This window comes from Hemiscyllium ocellatum, chromosome 24 (genome assembly GCF_020745735.1).
Source record: "Hemiscyllium ocellatum isolate sHemOce1 chromosome 24, sHemOce1.pat.X.cur, whole genome shotgun sequence".
NCBI lineage: Eukaryota > Metazoa > Chordata > Chondrichthyes > Orectolobiformes > Hemiscylliidae > Hemiscyllium > Hemiscyllium ocellatum.
This window is the reverse complement of record NC_083424.1, coordinates 43,224,240-43,238,807: the sequence shown is the minus strand read 5'-3', so window position 1 is coordinate 43,238,807 and position 14,568 is coordinate 43,224,240. Positions and strand designations below refer to the sequence as shown.

The window sequence follows — 14,568 nt, the reverse complement described above, 5'->3', positions numbered from 1 at the left end:
ACATGCATATGCTGCAAAATCTCTGTCACCTGGGACAGAGAAAGTAGAGCTGCCCACTCAAGTCCCGCCTACTTGGTTTCCACGACAACAGCCCACGCCTATCAGTCCGATTGTGACGCTGGCCCCCGCCCACATAGGTAGCAAGCCCCGCCCACTAGTTTGGCTCCGCGATGCACCCGCCCACTCAAAACGGCTGACAGGTCCAGCCAATGAAAATACGCTTTAGTCTATTTATTCACCAACCTTAATTCTACGCGACAATCTCTTATTACACGCGTACAGTACATCAATAAATTTTATAAAGTTAAAATACAGATGTCTGGTTTATCGTTGATCATATCACTAATTCCATATGATGCAATAAAAAAAATTACTACAACATAAATGTGTATCGGATTATTCAGATTTATAAGGCACCCAATTTCTTTCCTTAGATGTGCTCGCTTCGGCAGCACATATACTAAAATTGGAACGATACAGAGAAGATTAGCATGGCCCCTGCGCAAGGATGACACGCAAATTCGTGAAGCGTTCCATATTTTACATTTTTACCAAATTACATTGCATTTCTCAAATAGAGTCATAGAGATGTACAGCACGGAAACAGACCCTGCGGTCCATCTGACCAGATATCCCACCCCAATCTAGTCCCACCTGCCAGCACCTTGCCCATATCCCTCCAATCCCTTCCTGTTGCAATTCACCCTCTAGAAAGTGCCTGACATCCTTTCCAATCATCAGGTTCCCACAATCATTGGGACTTAATTCTTTTCAGCAAGATAGTTAAATAATTTAGAGTTAATGATAAAATAGTGATTGAAAAGAACAAAATGCTAATGCGTCACTGAGGATGCAAATCCTGCAGGAAAACCCCAACTGCTGACCATCCTCAGCAAGGACAAGCCATGTCTTTGGGAACCTGGTGGAAGGGAGCAGCAGATGGACACCGAGGCTGTGGGGCAACTCCGACATCTGCTGGGAACAGTGCTCTCAAAGCTATTTCCTCCTGGTGTTTTAACGGTGAAAGAGATGCAGTGAAAGGGGGACTGGACAATGTTAATAAACTGGTGGAAGGTGTGAAGTGAGGTTTGGAGATAGAAGCAGCATTTTATCCATATGAGAATAGCAGCTTCACTTTCTGTGAGTGGGAGATAAGAGTTTCTCTGTTACAGGGTGTGGGTTAAAGTGTCTCTGTTAACTCAGCCAAATGACTGTGAATTAGAGCTGGGGGGCATTGGGTATGAGTGTGAGACTGGATGAAGGACATTGAGGTAAGTGATGGTCAGTTCTTCAATCCAAAATGTGACCTTAGTTAAGATCCTCTGTGGCGCTGCTTCTTTTAGAGAGCGTGTCAAGTCATCTGCAAGGCATGGAGCCGGGACCTCAGCATGGAGCAAGATGTGGAGATGTCAGCACCTGAAATAGATGGTTTTTCCATAGTGTTTCACTTGTGCCTCCCTTGCGTATAATCCCTGGTTCCTATCGAATTGCAAACTTAACAACTGACAATGAGTGTGGGTTCCAATACACAAGTGGGGACAAATACCGTATTGCTTTTGACCTGAAGAGATATCGCTCAGATTTTGGAAATGTTGGCACGGGTTTAAGGAGCTAATGTAGAGGGAGGTGATTGTGAAGGAGCATGTGCTATGGTTGACATCAGGAAAGAAGGTACTCATTGGTGAATGGGCCGTGAGGGGACTTGGGCCAACCAGGAGACAATAACAGCTGCAGATGCTGGAAGTCAGAGTCAACAGATGTGAAGCTGGAAGAGCACAGTAGGTCAGGCAACATCTGAGGAGCAGGAAAGTCAACATTTCGGGCCGAACCCCTTCTTCAGGACCAACAGTTGAAGAAGAGAGTTCTGCCAGAGTCATCATGGAGAGCTGTCATCAGGGGACTCGGGCTGTGGGCAGAGGTGCATTCGTACAGTTGGTGAGGGAGTGATTGGCGGGGAGGGGACTTGGGCTGTGAACAGCCACTAGACTCATGTAAGCAGGAAAAACAAATCACACCAGTGGGAATACAAAATGATGGGTCAATTTGGAGTGATGGGACCATTTGATGTTGAGTCAAAAAAATTGAACTTTATACATGGAGCACTAATTCATTCTTAAAGGTAAACAAAGTGCCTGAGAACATCATGATACCAGTTTTCTTAAGTTCCGTTGAAAACACGACCTTTGTGACTCTAAGGAGTCTGGTACATACAGAGGGAGAAGGGTGTACTGCAAATGCTGGAGATTAGAGCTGAAAATGTGTTGCTGGTTAAAGCACAGCAGGTCAGGCAGCATCCAAGGAAGCAGGATCAGGAATAGGGAATTCGACGTTTCGAGCATAAGCCCTTCATCAGGAATGAGGCTGGAACCTCGGGGTGGAGAAATAAATTGGCAGGGGGTTGTGGGTCTAGGGAGAAGGTAGCTGAGAATGCAATAGGTGGATGGAGGTGGGGGTGACGGTGAAGGCCAGAGAGGAGGGTGGAGCGGATAGGTAAGAAGGAAGATTGACAGGTAGGACACGTCATGAGGACAGTGCTGAGTGGAAAGTTGGAACTGGGGTAAAATGGGGGAGGGGAAATGAGGAAACTGGTGAGGTCCACATTGATGCCCTGGGTTAAAGAACCCTGAGGCGGAAGATGAGGCATTCTCCCTCCAGGCGTTCGGTGGTGAGGGAATGGTGGTGGAAGAGGCCCAGGACCTGCATGTCATTGGCAGAGTGGGAGGGGGAGATGAAATGTTTGGCCACAAGGCTCCCCAATGTAGAGGAGACTGCATCGGGAGTACAATAAATGACATGTGTCGATGGGTAGGTGAGTCTTTGATGGATGTGGAAGGCTCCTTTGGGGCCTTGGATGGAGGTGACAGGGGAGATGTGGTCGTAGGCTTTGCAATTCCTGCGGTGGCAGGGAAGGTGTCAGGGGGGTAGGGTGGGTTGTTGGGGGGGTATGGACTTGACCAGGTAGTTGCGGAGGGAATGGTCTTTGCAGAAAGCGGATAGGGGTGGGGAGGGAAATATATCCCTCGTGGTGGGGTCCATTTGTAGGTGGCGGAAATGTCAGCAGATGATACAATTTATGCAGAGGTTGGTGGGGTGGAAGGTGAGGACCGGGGGGTTCTGTCCTTGTTGCAGTTGGAGGGGGTGTGGTTTGATGGCAGAGGTATGGGACGTGGATGAAATGCGTTGGAGGGCATCTTCAACCATGTGGGAGGGGAAATTATGGTCTTTAAAGAAGGAAGCTATCTGGTGTGTTCTGTGGTGGCACTCGTCCTCCTGGGAGCAGATACGGCAGAGGCGGAGGAATTGGGAATACAGGATAGCATTTTTGCAGGAGGTAGGGTGGGAGGAGGTGTGTGTTTATAAAAAATGTCAGTGTTGAGTTGGTCATCATTGATCGAGATGGAGAGGTCCAGGAAGGGGAGGGAGGTGTTAGAGATGGTTCAGGTGAATTTAAGGTTGGCGTGGAATGTGTTGGTGAAGTTGATGAACTGTTCAACCTCCTCGCGGGAGCACAAGGTGACGCTGACGCAGTCATCGATGTAACGGAGGAAGAGGTGGGGAGTAGTGCTGGTGTAACTACGGAAAATGGACTGTTCTTCATAGCCGACAAAGAGATAAGCATTGCTGGGGCCCATGCGGGTGCCTATGGCTACCCCTTTCGTCTGGAGGAAGTGGGAGGATTCAAAGGAGAAATTGTTGAGGGTGAGGACCAGTTCAGCCAAATAAACAAGAGTGTCGGTGCAAGGATACTGGTGGGGGTGTCGGGAGAGGAAGAAACGGAAGACTTGGAGGCCCTGGTCATGGCGGATGGAGGTGTAGAGGGACTGGATGTCCATGGTGAAGATGAGGCATTGGAGGCCAGGGAAACAGAAGTCTTGGAGGAGGTGGAGGGCGTGGCTGGAGTTCCTGGACTGAGGGGATAGGACAGTATAGAGATAGGTGATGAATTCAGTGGGGCAGGAGCAGGCTGAGACAATGGATTGGCCAGGGTAGTCAGGCTTGTGGGTCTTGGGTTGGAGGTAGAATTGGGCGGTGCGGGACTATGAACAAAGAACAAAGAAAATTTACAACCGAGGAACAGGTCCTTCGGCCCTCCAAGCCTGAGTCAATCCAATTTCACTGTCTAAACCTGTCGCCCAATTCCAAAGCATCTGTATCCCTCTGCTCCCCACCTACTCATGCAGCTGTCCAGACGCATCTGAATTGAATCTACCATGCCTGCTTCTACCACCTCCGGTGGCAATGTGTTCCAGATGCCCACCACCCTCTGTGTAAAGTACTTGCCATGTGTATCCCCCTTAACCTTTTCACCTCTCACCTTGAAAGTGTGACCTCTTATTATTAAATCCTTCACCCTGGAAAAAGGTTATCTCTGCCTACTCTGTCTATACCCTTCATTATTTTGTAAACCTCAATCAGGTGCCCCCTTAATCTCTTTTTTTGTAATGAAAACAAACCTCTCTTCATAGCTAGCACCTTCCATACCAGGCAACATCCTTGTAAACCTTCTCTGCGCCCTCTCCAAAGCGTCCACATCCTTCTGGTAATGTGGTGACCAGAACTGTACACAGTATTCTAAATGCAGCTGAACCAATGTCTTTTACAATTTTAACATGACCTGCCAGCTCTTATACTCAATACCCTGTCCAATGAAGGCAAGCATACTATATACCTTCTTGACCACTCTATCCACCTGTGCAGCAACCTTCAGGGTACAATGGACCTGCACTCCCAGATCTCTCTGCTCATCAACTTTTCTCAAGGCTCTTCCGTTCATTGTATAATTCGCTCTCGAATTAGACTTGCCTAAATGCACCACCTCACATTTGTCTGAATTGAAAGCCATCTGCCACTTTTCCGTCCAACTCTCCAGTCTATCTACATCCTCCTGTATTCTTAGACAGTTCCATATGCTTTCTGCTACTCCACCAATCTTTGTGTCATCTGCAAACTTGCTGATCATACCAACAGTGCCCTCTTCCAGATCATTTATGTATATCACAAACAACAGTGGCCCCAACACCGACCCCTGTGGAACATCACTGGTCACCGTTCTCCATTTTGAGAAACTCCCTTCAACTACCTACTCTCTGTCTCCTGTTGCTCAACCAATTCTTTATCCACCTAGCTATAGAGCACCCTGCACACCATGTGACTTCACTTTCTCTATTAGTTTATCATGGGGAACCTTATCAAACACCTTACTAAAGTCCATGTGTATGATATCAACAGCCCTTCCTTCATCTACCAACTTGGTCACTTCCTCAAAGAACTCTATTAAGTTAGTAAGGCACAATCTCCCCCGCACAAAATCATGTTGCCTATCACTAATAAGTCTATTATTTTCTAAATATAAATAGATCCTATCCCTCAGTACCTTCTCCAGCAGCTTTCCCACCACTGACGTCCGGCTCACTTGTCTGTAGTTACCCGGAATATCCCTACTACCCTTCTTGTACAGTTGTACAGGGAGACAACATGAGCAACCCTCCAGTCCTCCGGCACCTCACCTGTGTTTAAGAATGCCACAAAGATATCTGTCAGGGCCCCAGCTATTTCCTCTCTCGCCTCCCTCAGCCACCTGGGATAGATCCCATCCAGTCCTGAGGATTTGTCCACCTTAATACCCTCTAGCTTACCCTACTTATGTCAACATGATCTAGACCAATCAAGCTTCTATCTCTAATCTCAAGATTCATCATGTTTCTCTCCTCAGTGAACACTGATGCAAAGTAATAATTCAGAATCTCACCCATTCTCTCAGGTTTGACACACAGCCTTCCTTCATTATCCTTTAGTGGACCAATCCTTTCTCTAGTTACCTGCTTGCTTCTTACATAAGAATAAAATGCTTTGGAATTCTCCTTAATTCTGCTCGCTAAAGCTATTTCATGACCCCTTTTAGCTGGCTTGATTCTTCGTTTAAGATATTCCTCTAGGACAATTCTGTTCTTAGCTGCCTGGACCTTATGTACGCTTCCCTTTTCCTCTTGGCTAGTCATACGATTTCTCCTGTCATCCACGGTTCATGAATCTTGCCCTTCCTATCCTTTGCCTTCAATTCGACATGCCTATCCTGCACAATCTTTAACCTGTCTTTGAAAGCCTCCCACACATCAAATGTGGACTTCCCTTCAAATAGCTATGTCCAATCCACATTTCCCAGCTCCTGCCTAATTTTGATATATGAGGTTGGAAGCTGTGGGTGAGAGATTCCCTGAGGTGATGATATTGTATATGGTCTGGGAGACAATGCTTTGGTGATGGGGCCGTTGAGATCATGGTTGAGGGGGCGGCAGGAAGAGGTGTCTTTGAGTTGGTGCCCGACTTCGGTGGTGTAGAGGTCAGTGCGCCAAACTACCACTGCATCCCCATTGTCTGCTGGTTTGATGGTGAAGTTGGGGTTGGAGCAGAGGGAGTGGAGGGCTGTGCATTGTGAGGGTGAGCGGTTGGAGTGGGTGAGGGGTGCGGACAGGTTAAGGCAGTCAATGTCTCAGTGGTAGTTGGAAATAAAGAGGTTGAGGTGAGTAATAGACCGGCACAGGGTGTCCAGGTGGATGGATTGTGTTGGAGGCGATTGTGTCGGATAGGCATGTCCTGTTGAAGGCAAAGGATAGGAAAGGCAAGATTTGTGAACCGTGGATGACAGGAGAAATGGTATGACTGGCCAAGCCATCATCTCCCAGACCGTACACAACCTCAGGGGATCTCCAACCCACAGCTTCCAACTTCATAGTCCGGGAACCCTGCACCGCCCGATTCTACCTCCTTCCCAAGATCCACAAGCCTGACCACCCTGGCCAACCCATTGTCTCAGCATGCTCTTGCCCCACTGAATACATCTCCACCTACCTTGATACTGTCCTATCCCCCAGTCCAAGAACTCTCCACCTACGTTCGGGACACTACCAACACCCTCCACCTCCTCCAAGAATTCTTTTTCCCCAGCCCCCAATGCCTCATCTTCACCATGGACATCCAGTCCCTCTTCAGCTCCAAGCGCCATGACAAGGGCCTCCAAGCCCTCCGTTTTAGACTTAGACTTAGACTTAGACTTAGAGTGTGGAAACAGGCCCTTCGGCCCAACAAGTCCACACCGACCCGCCGAAGCGCAACCCACCCATACCCCTACATTTATCCCTTACCTAACACTACGGGCACATCTTTGGACTGTGGGAGGAAACCGGAGCACCCGGAGGAAACCCACGCAGACACGGGGAGAACATGCAAACTCCACACAGTCAGTCGCCTGAGTCGGGAATTGAACCCGGGTCTACAGGCGCTGTGAGGCAGCAGTGCTAACCACTGTGCCACGTTTCTTCCTCTCCCGATGTCCCCACCTGTACTCCTCCACTGACACTCTTATTCATTTGGCTGAACTTGTCCTCACCCTCAACAATTTCTCCTTCAAATCCTCTCACTTCCTCCAGATGAAAGGGGTAGCTATGGGCATCTGCATGTGTCCTAGCTATGCCTGTCTCTTCATCAGCTACGTAAAACAGTCCATCTTCCGGAGTTACACCGGCACCACTCCCAAGGTTTTGCTCCGCTACATTGATGACTGCATCGGCACCACCTCGTGCTCCCACGAGGAGGTTGAACAGTTCATCAACTTCACTAACACATTCCACCCTGACCTTAAATTCACCTGAACCATCTCTGAAACCTCCCTCCCCTTCCTGGACCTCTCCATCTCCATCAACGATGATCAACTCAACACTGACATTTTTTAACAAACCCACCGGCTCCTACAGCTACCTGGATTATACCTCCACCCACCCTACCTCTTGCAAAGATGCCATCCTGTATTCTCAATTCCTCCGCCTCAGCCGCACTTGCTCCCAGGAGGACCAGTTCCACCTCAGAACACACCAGATGGCCGCAATGTCTCCTCCCACGTGGTTGATAATGCCCTCCAACGCATTTCATCCACATCCCGCGTCTCCGCCCTCGAACCCTACCTCTCCAACTGCAACAAGGACAGAATACCCCTGGTCCTCACCTTCCACCCCACCAACCTTCGCATAAATCGCATCAACCACCGACATTTCTGCCACCTCCAAACGGACCCCACCACCAGAGATATATTTCCCTCCCCACCCCTCTCCGCTTTCAGCAAAGACTATTCCCTCCATGACTACCTGGTCAGGTCCACACCTCCCACAGGCCCACCCTCCACTCCCAGCACATTCCACTGCCACTGCAGGAATTGCAAAACTGGCGCCCACACCTCTTCCCTCACCTCTGTCCAAAAGTCCAGAGGAGCCTTCCACATCCATCAAAGTTTCACCTGCCCTTCCACACATGTCATTTATTGTATCTGTTGCTCCCGATGCAGTCTCCTCTACATTGGAGAGACTGAATGCCTTGTCGCAGAGCACTTCAGGGAACATCTCTGGGACACCTGCACCAATTAACCCCACCGCCCCGTGGCCCAACATTTCAACTCCCCCTCCCACTCTTCAGAGGACGTGCAGGTCCTGGGCCTCCTCCTTCGCTACTCCTTCACCATCCGATGCTTCATCTTCCACCTCGGAACACTTCAACCGCATGGCATCAATGCGGACTTCACCAGTTTCCTCATTTCCCCTCCCCCCTCTTTACCCCAGTTCCAACCTGCCAGCCCAGCACTATCCTCATGACCTGTCCCACCTGTCAATCTGACTTTCCATCTCTCAGCTCCATCCTCCTCTCCGAACAATCACCTTCACTCCCACCTCCATCCACCTTTGCACTCTCAGCTACCTCCCCCCCCAGCCCCTCCACCCCCCTCCTATTTATCTTTCCCTCCCCGAGGGCCCCAGCCTCATTCCTGAAATTCCAAAATGTCAATTTTCCTGCTCCTCGGATGCTGCCTGACCTGCTGTCCTTTTCCAGCACCGCTCTAATTTTGACAACAAACAGAGGGAGTCATGGACACGACATTTCAAGAGCTATATGAATTGTTAGGAAATTATTTCACACTGAAACTGCCAATGATCATGGAATGTTTCTTTTTGATTTGATTTATTGTTGTCACTTGAACCTAAGTACAGTGAAATGTTTAGTTTTATGTTCAGTACAGGCAGACCATAGCATACAAGGACATACACATGATAAGGTGATTGAACAAAGCGAGGAATACAAAGTTACGGCTGCGCAGGAGATGCACAAAAGCAAGATCAACAGTTAGTTTGAAATTTTAAGGGATGCATTCAACAGTTTATTAACAGTGGAGAAGAAGCTGTTCTTGAAACCTGGTTGGTACGCGCATTTAAGCTTTTCAATCTTCTGCCTGATGGAAGAGGTTGCAAGAGATTATAGCAGGGGTCTTTGATGATGTTGGCTGCCTTTCTGTTGTCAACTAGAAGTGTATATGGAGTCACATGATACTAGGTTATAATCCAACAGGTTTATTTGAAATCACAAGCTCTCAGGTGAAGGAACTGCATTCCAAAAGCTTGCAGTTTCAAATAAACCTGTTGGATTATGACCTGGAATCATGTGATTTCTGACTTTGTCGACCCCAGTCCAGCAGGCGGAGACTTCAGATTGCAGCAAGGAGAGAGTAGAGCTGTCAGCGAATACTCCCACCAGCCGGTCCACACAGGATTTGAGTGCACTCCATTTGGTCCAGTTGCTGTCCATCGGTTCACTCGAAAGAAGGTTGATCTGATGTCTGCAGCGGTGACTGAGGGAAGAGGTGTCTCAGGGCTGACAAGACAGGTGACACTGTTTCACTAACATTCTCTATGAACTGAGCGTAAAAAGCATTGAGCGCAATAGGAAGGGATGTGTTTTTGTCTGCTATTCAATTCTGCTTCATTTTGAATCCTGTTATGTTTATAGGCTTTGCCAAAGGTGGTGGATGTCCAGGTGATTGCTTTGGGTCTCTAACTTAGTCAATAATTTCATTTTACAAACTGGTACAACATGCAGGAAAGTCCATCTCCCTATTCTTGGCTGACTTGAAGAGGTTAGTGGAACATTGCGCATTTGGAGGTTGTTCGAAGGTGACACGTGGCATTGTGGTGTCCAACATAAAGCCATCCAAAGGAAAGCTACTAATGAGAGATCTGGATTCAAGGCCAATTTTGAAATGGCAATCTCAGTGATGCTGGACACCAGCAAAGTAACACAGTTGCCTGACGACTCCCCCGGTGTGTATACTAGTGGAAACTCGGGAGAGTGTGGTTCTAAATGTAGAATGCCACTGATTATTGCAAGAGTGGCCACAAAGAATCAATGTGTTTTACTCGATAAGCCCAGTGCCACGTGTGTACAAGAGTGGGCCTACTGCCCAAAATTGCTGGGGACAACTCAAGCACAAGAAGAGATGTTTAAAGGAGAGGAGTCATCAGGTACATACGGCCAGCCAGGGAGTAGGCTGGGTGTCAGGAAAGATGGGATAGATAGTGATAAATTTTGGCTTAACAGGGAAAGCAACCAAGGGATTCAGCCTGAATGTGCACAGGAAATTAAAAGAGGATTAAATACTTTGTTTTCATTCATAAGAATGTGAACATCTGGAATTCTGTCTGTAAATCTGATAAAGGGAGGGAATCTCAAGATATTTCAGAACTATAGGTATTTAGATAACCATAAAGCTATAAAGTTAAAAATCACACAACACCATGTTATAATCCAACAGGTTTAATTGGAAGCAACACCGGCATCTCCAAATCATAAAGCTACAGGCCAAATGCTGGAAAATGGGGCTGGAGTTGACAGGTGTTTGATGACCAGCATGGATACGATAGGTTGCAGGAAGCCTTTCCTTGCTGTGAAAGCTCGGTGACACACTCTATAACCTGGATTTGGTGATGCCAGTGTTGGACTGGGGTGTATAAAGTTAAAAATCACACAACACCAGGTTATAGTCCAACAGGTTTAATTGGAAGCACACTAGTTTTCAGAGCGTCACTCCTTCATCAGGTGGGAGTGGAGGGCTCAATCGTAACATAGAATTTATAGCAAAAATTTACAGTGTGATGTAACTGAAATTATACATTGAAAAATTGATTGTCTGTTAAGCCTTTCATCTGTTAGAAAACCGTGATAGTTTCACTTCTATCATGTGTAACTCACAAAACCTTTTTTTAAAAAGTTGCATTCTCGGGTTAGCTGTTAGCAATGGTGATGTCTAGACAATATGTTGAAGGTGTTGGCCCCCTGTGTTCTCTGTCAATGCCATGATGTTTAGATTGATTCTGATCTAAAAAGGGAGATAACAAGAGTTTTACATAAATTCATGCAGTTTTTGAACTCAGAGTTCTACGTGAATGCATGCAGTTTTTCAGCAAAGTCCAATGTAACCCTACAAGTACAAATTCACCCCACAAAATATATGTGTGCATGTGGATCTTTGTCTGTCTGTGTGTGTGTGTCTGTCTGGGTTGGGGGTTGTGAGTATGAGAAAGTGTATGTGTGTGTGTGTGTGTAGTGAGTGCAAAGTGTCTTAAGTCTGTGAGGGGGTGCATGTGTGAGTGTGGGAGTGTGTGTGTGTCTGTAAGGGTGTGTGTGGGTGTATGTGTGCGCGTCTGTGTGTACGTGTGCCCGTGTGTATGTGAGAGGGTGCGTGTGTAGGAGTATCTGTGTATAGTGTAATGGTGGTCACCTGTATGTGACATGAACCCAAGGTCCCGGTTGAGGCCCTCCCTATGGGTACCAAACTTAGCTATCAGCTTCTGCTCTGCCACTTTTCTCTGCTGCTTGTCCCGAAGTCCACCTTTGAGGATATCTCAAGGACACACAGATGCACACACAGACACCCACACACACCCTTACAGACACAGACACACACACTCCCACACTCACACATGCACCCCCTCACAGACTTAAGACACTCTGCACGCACTACACACACACATACACTTTCTCACACTCACAACCCCCAACCCCGACAGGCACACACAGACAGACAAAGATCCACATGCACACATATATTTTGTGGGGTGAATTTGTACTTGTAGGGTTACATTGGACTTTGCTCAAAAACTGCATGCATTCATGTAGAACTCTGAGCTCAAAAACTGCATGAATTTATGTAAAACTCCATTATCTCACTTTTTAGATTCGAATCAATCTATACATCGTAACATAGACAGAGAACACAGGGGGCCAACACCTTCAACACATTGTCTAGCTATCACCATTGTTAACAGCTAACCCGAGAATGCAACTTTTTAAAAAAAGGTTTTGTCATTTACACATGAAAGAAGTGAAACTATCACTGTATTCTAACAGATGAAAGGCTTAACAATCAATTTTTCAATGTATAATTTCAGTTACATCACACTGTAAATTTTTGCTATAAATCCTGCGTGTTAGGATTGAGTCCTCCACTACTACCTGATGAAGGAGCAATGCTCCGAAAGCTAGTGTGCTTCCAATTAAACCTGTTGGACTATAACCTGGTGTTGTGTGATTTTTAACTCTACAACCTGGGACTGACAAACCACAGCTGCCTGCTCAGTCTGGCTTCTCACAGCAGGGTAATAGGCCCCGCCCCCTGCACAAAGCCGCGCCCCCCTGCAACAATGGCAACACGCCCATCAGTCACGCCATGGCAACAGACCGCGCCCACGTGCGTGGCGCAGCAAACACACCTCCACTCTTCAGTAAACCAAACAGGCCCAGCCAATGGGAACACAGATTAATTTTTAACTATATTCACAAACACAAGTTCATTGACAAAACGACATTACGCTTCCCGCCAAATTCAACACATTATATATAAAAAAATTGATCTTTCAGGAAGGCAACATATAATTGGTATTGATGAAAAAAGCCAAATTGAAAGAGGCAGTCACAATGACATAGATGTGGTTGGGTTTCGCAGGATTTAAGAGACATGCATTTCGTTGCTACTACTGTGCTCGCTTCGGCAGCACATATACTAAAATTGGAACGATACAGAGAAGATTAGCATGGCCCCTGCGCAAGGATGACACGCAAATTCGTGAAGCGTTCCATATTTTACACTTCCGCCACATTACAGTTTACCCGCTGCTAAACTCTCACAATGGACCTTACACGGCAAACCCGGTTACATCTTGATTCACTGACCATGGCAACAGCAAACCCTGCAGGAAAACCCCAACTGCTGCCCATCCTCAGCAAGGACAAGCCATGTCTTTGGGAACCTGGTGGAAGGGAGCAGCAGATGGACACCGAGGCTGTGGGGCAACTCGGCAACTCCGACATCTGCTGGGAACAGTGCTCTCCAATCTATTTACCCCAGGTGTTAAACCGGTGAAAGGGAGAGTGGACAGTGTTAGTAATCTAGTGGCTGGTGTGGAGTGAGGTTTCCAGGTAGAAATGGCATTTTGTCCAAAGTGAATGACGGAAGGACAGAAGCTTTACATTCTGCGAAAGAAAGTTGAGAGTTTGTGTGTTATAGCGCGGGGGCTGCTGTTTCTCTGTGAACTCACCTGAATGCTGGACATTGACTTTGTGAATTGGTGCAGGGGGGATATTGGGTATGGCTGTGTGAGTGGGGGAAGGACATTGATGTACGTGATAGGGTGTTGTTGTGATATGTGACCTTTGTTAAGATCATTTGTGTACTGTTCACAAAGAATATCAGTTCTGAATTATGAAAGTGTTGGGAGTTAGATAGAAATGATCATCAATTTGAAAGCAAACGTTTGAAAACAGAGAATCTTGCTGTCGTTTGCAGGCTTACTGACTATGTCTCTCATGCTCACTTCTGAATTGTGTGTATGGATGGTGAAGAGAAGTGGACCCGGCACCAATCCTTGTGGCGTTCCTCTGGACGCAGGCCGCCAGTCTGAAAAGCATCCCTCCACCACCACCCTCTGTCTTCTACCTTTGAGCTGGTTCTGTGTCCAAGTGGCTAGTTCTCCCTGTGTTCCATGAGATCTAACCTTGCTAATCAGTCTCCCATGGGGAACCTTGAGGAGCGCCTTGCTGGGGTCCATATGGATCGCATCTGCTGTTTGCCCTCATCCATCCTCTTTGTTACTTCTTCGATCAACTCATTCAAGTATTAAGGACAAAAGGGTAACTAGGGAGAGAATGGGCACCTCAAAGATCAGCAAGGCGGCCTTTGTGTGGAGCCGCAGAGAATGCAAAGGATACTAAATGAGTATTTTACATCAGTATTTACTGTGGAAAAGGATACGGAAGATATAGACTGTCGGGAAATAGATGGTGACGTCTTGAAAATGTCCAGATTGAGGAGGAGGAAGTGCTGGATGTCTTGAAAAGGGTAAAGGTGGATAAATCCCCAGGACCTGATCGGGTGTGCATTGGCGCTCTGTGGGAAGCTAGAGAAGTGATTGCTAGGCCTCTTGCTGAGATGTTTGTGTCATCGATAGTCACAGGTGAGGTGGCGGAAGACTGGAGGATGGCAAACGTGGTGCCACTGTTTGAGGGGTGGAGGGTGGGGGGGGGGACAAGCCGGGGAAGTGTGGACCAGTGAGCCTGACGGTGGTGGGCAGGTTGTTGGGGGAGGTGTGGGTGCTGGAAGACGGGATGCGCATGTGTTTGGAGGGACGGGGACTGATCGGGGATGGCCCAAATGGCTTTGTGTGTGGGAAATTATGTCTGACAAACTTAAGTTTTTTG

General features: G+C 47.4%; 2 non-coding genes across 2 annotated transcripts; both read left to right on the top strand.

Annotated features, from left to right (window-relative positions):
* The first annotated feature begins 436 nt into the window (after window positions 1-436).
* LOC132827487 (U6 spliceosomal RNA) lies at window positions 437-543 on the top strand. Its single transcript, XR_009646010.1, has one exon. It is a non-coding gene; the product is annotated as a U6 spliceosomal RNA (small nuclear RNA).
* Window positions 544-12,850: 12,307 nt separating this feature from the next.
* LOC132827486 (U6 spliceosomal RNA) lies at window positions 12,851-12,957 on the top strand. The gene has a single exon (XR_009646009.1). It is a non-coding gene; the product is annotated as a U6 spliceosomal RNA (small nuclear RNA).
* Window positions 12,958-14,568: the final 1,611 nt, after the last annotated feature.